The 6,000-nt window shown below is 41.1% G+C and overlaps 1 pseudogene; it reads left to right on the forward strand.

Moving 5' to 3' along the window:
* The window catches only part of LOC149262964 (cation-chloride cotransporter 1 pseudogene), a 47,711-nt pseudogene extending 42,357 nt beyond the window's left edge, over positions 1-5,354 (forward strand).
* Positions 5,355-6,000: the final 646 nt, after the last annotated feature.

Below are 6,000 nucleotides of genomic sequence, written 5' to 3' on the forward strand. Positions count from 1 at the left end.
TATCCAATAGATTGCCTAGCGATTCTACAGGAACTTCCACTTGTGGTGGATTAACTTCTGATGAAGGAAATAGAGTGACCCCGACTCCAAAATGGGTTGGAGTACTTGCTTGCGGATCCTCTACAATTTCCTCTATCGTAATCAAACCAGGTGGAAGAGGAAGACCGTCAGGTCCGTAAAATATTTCTGGTGCCAAAGAAGGGGTTGTTTCGACAGCGACAGTAGTTTGAGGAACAAAACTCTCTGGATCGGTTACAGATGGAACTGGTTCAGTAAAGCAAGTATTTGCCCCCAGACTAGGATCAGTATTATTGTCCCTCTGTGGCTGTTGAACTTCTTCTATAGAGGCAGGGTTTCCAGAAATGTTTGGAGTAACCAAATCTCAGATGTAGTTGGAACACTTGTTCTAACTTTGATGGGAGATTTTGAACCGGTTAAACGAGTTCGCTTTGTCCGTACTGTTTTCGATTCTGGAGACAAAGACGGTTGACTCGTAAGCCTCCACGAACGACGGGGTTTCAATTGACTTTCTTCCACGATTGCGGATTACTCGATCAACCAAAATACAAAAAAGGGGAAATTGGTGTTTCCGAATTGAATGAATTTTATTAGACGCTTTAGACACAACTTGCTTTTTCACTTTTAAAGAGTCGAGAAAAAGCTAAAGATGACTCTAGTCTCCTTCGATGTTTTAACGAGCCCGAAGTGACAAATGCTCGGATGGACTTTTTCTGTTATAGAGTCTGAAAAAGGCCAAAAGAAACTGCTCTGGAGTTCTAGGCAGAGGGTGTGCCAAACTTTTCGCAAAACCGCAGAATACTTTTTAGGGTATGGGCGGTCGATCTTCGTGAATGTTGTGTTCACTGCATTGCGATCAGTAGGGCGGCCGACATGGCTTCCTAAGGATAAAAGATATATGCCTATAGGGGTCTCCCAATATATACGCGACGGTACGTGGGAGCACAATCCGTACTAGCGCTATCGTCCCTCAGGAGGAATCACCCACCTTCCACGAGATCGACAGTCACTAGGCTTAACGACGCCGGAACACGTCTCTAGCCTAGACCTCTATGTTGTGCGTTATGTTACAAAGCATTGTTAGGTTCATTCAGTTTATTTTAGGTTGATCTTTTTAAAGTTTTCCTTTCAAGGTTCACCACGAGATGTATGATACAAATTCCTAAATGCAGTCTAAGATGATAAGCAAGCTTTATTATCTTTCAACTTTGAAAATCCTAGCTACTAAGGGAAAAGAATAACACTATCTTTTCTCAAAGAGCAATCAGCACACTCTAATGCACTTTCCCTAAATCCAACATGCAAACTATCAAATGCAAAATGCACAATGCAAGTGTTTGTTTTCCACTTTCTTAGTATAAATGCCTACAAAGAAAGCTTTTTGCACAACTTTGAATTTGCTTTTAAAATGATCAATACAAACAAGTTCACTTTCTTCGAAATCAACAAGGGTAGAAGAGATTACAATCACTTTGCGATTTTCGAAATAAAGACTTGTTTTGACACTTTGAAAGAGACAAATTCAAACCAATAAGCAAAAGTAAATCTATAATCAATCTGAAAACAACCAATGAACTCTCTTCTAAGATCACTATCAATTAGATCTGAATCAAAGGCTACAGGATGACTACTTTACTCATGCAAAGCAAAACTGTAAATGACGCCACAAACACATTAAAACATTCACAGTCTTTTTGTACAAAAGAGAGGCGGAATCTAAGCAAAGAAAAGGAGTTATCAGACTGGTACCTATGCTGGTTAAAGGCTACAAAAAACAGAGATCAAAACAGGGCAATAAACAACAAATAACCCCAGCTGCACAAAGCCACACTGGATCAGCGCAAGTCTAACACTGTTCAGTTGACATTCAGCGCAGGTAGCCTTCACGGGACCTGCGTTGAAATGCAGACTGCCTTCACAGTGCCTGCGCTGAAAGAGAAACTCTCGTTTCCCTTGGTTTCTGGGTCACAAAATGCTCAAAAATCAACTGTTTCAGGCCAAATAAGAAACACAAGCAAGGTATAAACAGAGGGATGCTTTGAGAGGGTACTAAAGACTATCACAAGGATCATCAAATCATTTGTGGATCTAGTTTAGATCATAGACAAGTCCAGCAACTGGATCAAAGCAACAACTTTCTACTTTGCATCCGGGAAAGATGCAGTTCGAGAGTTGCTGTCAAGTCTATGAATTAAACAAATGACGGAAACACAAATGAAATGAATAAACAAGTTCTTCCCCAGCGGAGTCGCCAATTTGTTGTGGGGAAAAATGCCTATGCAGGACGATCCTATCCACCTAAGGTGTGACAGCGCCTTAGCAACAAACGAATACAGCTATTATGATTTCTTCCTTTATGAAATGGGAAAGAGGGGAGATCGGTAGACTTACCGTTATCTTCCGGTTGTCCCTCAAACTAGATCCTCTTCTCTTTGTGTGTCCACAGCTACTTGTCTCCTCGCTTGCTCAAGAGAACAACTACTTGAATCCCACGAGATCACAAGAGAACAACTACTTGTGACAAGAGAACAGCTACTTGCGAAAGAGAAGAACAGAACACAAAGGCAAATATACATATTCATAAATGATTTAGGATTAGAAGTAAATCAAATACACTAATGCAATCATACAAAATACACCAACATATAGGAAAGAATCAAGATAGCTTTATTGATAAGTAACAGGGTTCAGGAAGAGATACAACCCATAGGGCTCCAATCCAGCATCTCCTTCCCAGCAGAATGGAATTCCTTCTTCAGCTCCCTTCAAATCATTAAGCACCCAATGTCTCCAGCCACAAACCAACAACAATTCTTTGCAATAACAAAATTCCAGCCTCTAGATCTCATGGAGAAGAGATCCATATATAGATGTTTGGAGAGAGGATGAGTCAGCTTGAGATCTGACTAGTGTCCTCTCCCTCTCTCAGTTCTTGAGTCCACTTGGAGGTTCTTGCTTCCACTTGGAGATTTGGAACCTCTTACTCATCACCAGTCGAATTCCTTGATGCAAGTGTCATTTTGGAAGCTTCCTGGGCATTGACACCTTGAGGAATGACTCTGCCACATGTCCAAACTCGCTCAGCGCAGGTAGCCTTTGTTGGAATTGACATTCAACGCAGGTAGACAGTGGAGCAGTTGACATTCAGCGCAGATGCTCAGTGGAGCAGTTGACATGATCCAGAATTGGCTTGTTTTTGAGTGTTTTCAGGTGGAGAACTTCTGTGAATTGCTGTGGTTAGTTTGCCTTGTTCCTCTAGGGGTAGGAACAACATGTTTAGGGACTTTGGATCCCTTAGATTATGGACATTTCATGCTCAATGCTGTAAGGCACAAAAATGTCTATAACAACAAGATAGCCGGTCATAGTGATATATCATAGCATAGAAGTAGTGTTTCAAAATATACATCGTCTTCGATCATAGGTTGTGTTAGACTCCGTCTCATGTCAGCAATTGATTCTTCTTCAAAAAGAAGAAATCATTAAATATGTTGCTTTAGATTATCTAATTTGTTCTTCAGCTTTTCATCTGGCGGCAAGTCAGCACCATCTTGACAGTGCAACAATGATAGATGCTCTATCCCCGTCAGGACCTAGTCCACAGATTGAGGTTTTAAGCAGTCCGAATTTACATGATCTTCAAGTCTATGGAGTTCTTGTCACTGTGGTTCTATGCCTTGTTGTGTTTGGTGGGGTAAAAATAATCAACAGAGTTGCTCCAGCATTCTTAGTGCCCGTTTTGTTGTCGGTGTTTCTAATTTTCATTGGCATCCTTTCAGTTTCTCATCGCAATCTTTCTTCTGAGATCACTGGCTTAAGATTGAGCACTTTTAAAAGAAATTGGGGTCCTGAATACCAGCATACCAATTGGGCCGGAATTCCTGCTCCAGATGGCATCATTTACTGGAACATGGAGGCTTTACTTGGGCTTTTGTTTTTTTTTAGCAGTGACAGGCATTATGGCAGGTTCAAACCGTTCAGCATCTTTAAAAGATACCCAGAGGTCTATACCAGTTGGCACATTGGCAGCTATAGGATCTACGACCATTCTTTATTTGGTTTCTGTTTTTATGTTTGGAGTTGTTGCCACCAGGAAAGAACTTCTCACTAACAGGTTGTTGACTGCAACAGTTGCATGTCCAGATCCCACTGTTGTGCAATTTGGAGTCATTCTGTCTACACTTGGAGCAGCTTTACAAAGCCTTACAGGAGCTCCTAGGCTCTTTGCTGCAATTGGATCCTTGCTGCAATTGCCAATGATGATATACTACCCATACTAAACTATTTTAAGATTCCTGATGGTGGGGAACCACATCAAGCAACTCTTTTCACATCACTAATTTGTTCTGCTTGTGTTATCATTGGAAGTCTGGATGTTATTTCACCTGTGATCACTATGTTTTTCCTCCTGTGTTATGGAAGGGTCAATCTTTCATGCTTTCCACTTGATTTATTAGATGCTCCGAGCTGGCGACCTCGATGGAAGTTCCACCATTGAAGCTTCTCTCTAGCGGGTGCTCTTCTATGTTTAGAGACAATGTTCCTCATATCCTGGACGTTTACAATTATATCTCTGGTACTAGCAAACTTAATTTACTATCATGTCAGTATACGGGAAAAGGCAGGTGATTGGGGTGATGGTTTCAAGAGTGCTTATTTTCAATTAGCACTGCGCAGTCTTCGTTCTTTCGGAGGGAATCAAGTCCACCCAAAAAAACTGGTATCCTATCCCATTGATTTTTTGTAAGCCTTAGGGAATTCTACCACCTGATGTTCCTTGCCATCCAAAGTTGGCTGACTTTGCCAATTGTATGCGGAAAAAGGGACGTAGAATGTCAATTTTTGTATCTATATTGGAGGGTATAAAACCTGGGAAGATATCATACAATACCCTTCTCAATGCATATGCCAGGTCAGGGTAGCATACCAGAGCAGAGGAAGTTTTCATTGAAATGCAGGATGCAGGTCATTCTCCAGATTCCTGTACTTACCTTTCACTAATTTGTGCTTACACAAACTGTCAAAGATTTCAAGAAGCAGAAGACCTCCTCAAGAGAATGCATCGACAAGGGCTGGCCCCAGGACTTGTCCATTTTAGTCATTTGGTTTTTGCATTTGGAAAGGCTGGCTTGGTTGAGGATGCTTCCAGGTTATACATGGAGATAGAGAAGGCAGAACTTAAGGGTGACTTGGCTTGTCACCGCACAATGCTGAAGATATACCGTGACAATGGTCACACACATGAAGGGATTCTCTTGTTCGAAAAGCTGCAGGATTATATAGAACCCGATGAGCACATTTATAGGATGGCTATCAATCTGCGGGGAAGATTATAGAGGCAAAATATATTTTACAATTGATGAAGAACAAGGGATTTTCCTATCGTTCGAAATTGGAGGCGTTTAAGGCTGCTATTTCTGGATAAAAGGCGTCAAAACTTCTATTACGATGATGAGCATTCTATCTATACCTGGCTTTTATTAAACGAATCTTCTAAAGGAGGTGTTGAATGCTGTTGAATATTTCAATCGTTTCTGGAGTCATGATGCTTCTGTTTCTGAGTTGTGTAGCTCCTTGACTCAGTCAAATATCGACATGACAATATATAGTGAAGATACAGTAATTGATGAACAATCTGGGGCAACCTCTCACAAAGACTTTATTTATAAAGAACATCTCTCAGCAAATGCAATTGAAGAGGGAAGTGCAAATGGCGATCTTCGAATTGGCACTTTCCATGCCACCAAGTACAGTCTAGATGAAGGTTTTGTTCGCCCCAGCAATAAGGGCGAGGCATCTCTACTTAAAATCTTAGCTCCTGGTCGGAAGCTACAAAACAGAGCATTGCATGGAGATCTTGTTGTTGTATGCTTCCGCCATTTTCGGTTTAGTGCGTGTTTTTTATGTTTGGAAATGCTGAAAAACCGAAGTCTAAACAACCATTATAACCGGTCTCGGACTTGACAAAACTGTGAAAATGTT

This window comes from Pinus tabuliformis, chromosome 6, assembly GCF_031772625.1.
Source record: "Pinus tabuliformis cultivar Carrire ecotype Pingquan chromosome 6, CPIR1, whole genome shotgun sequence".
NCBI classification, from domain to species: Eukaryota; Viridiplantae; Streptophyta; class Pinopsida; order Pinales; family Pinaceae; genus Pinus; species Pinus tabuliformis.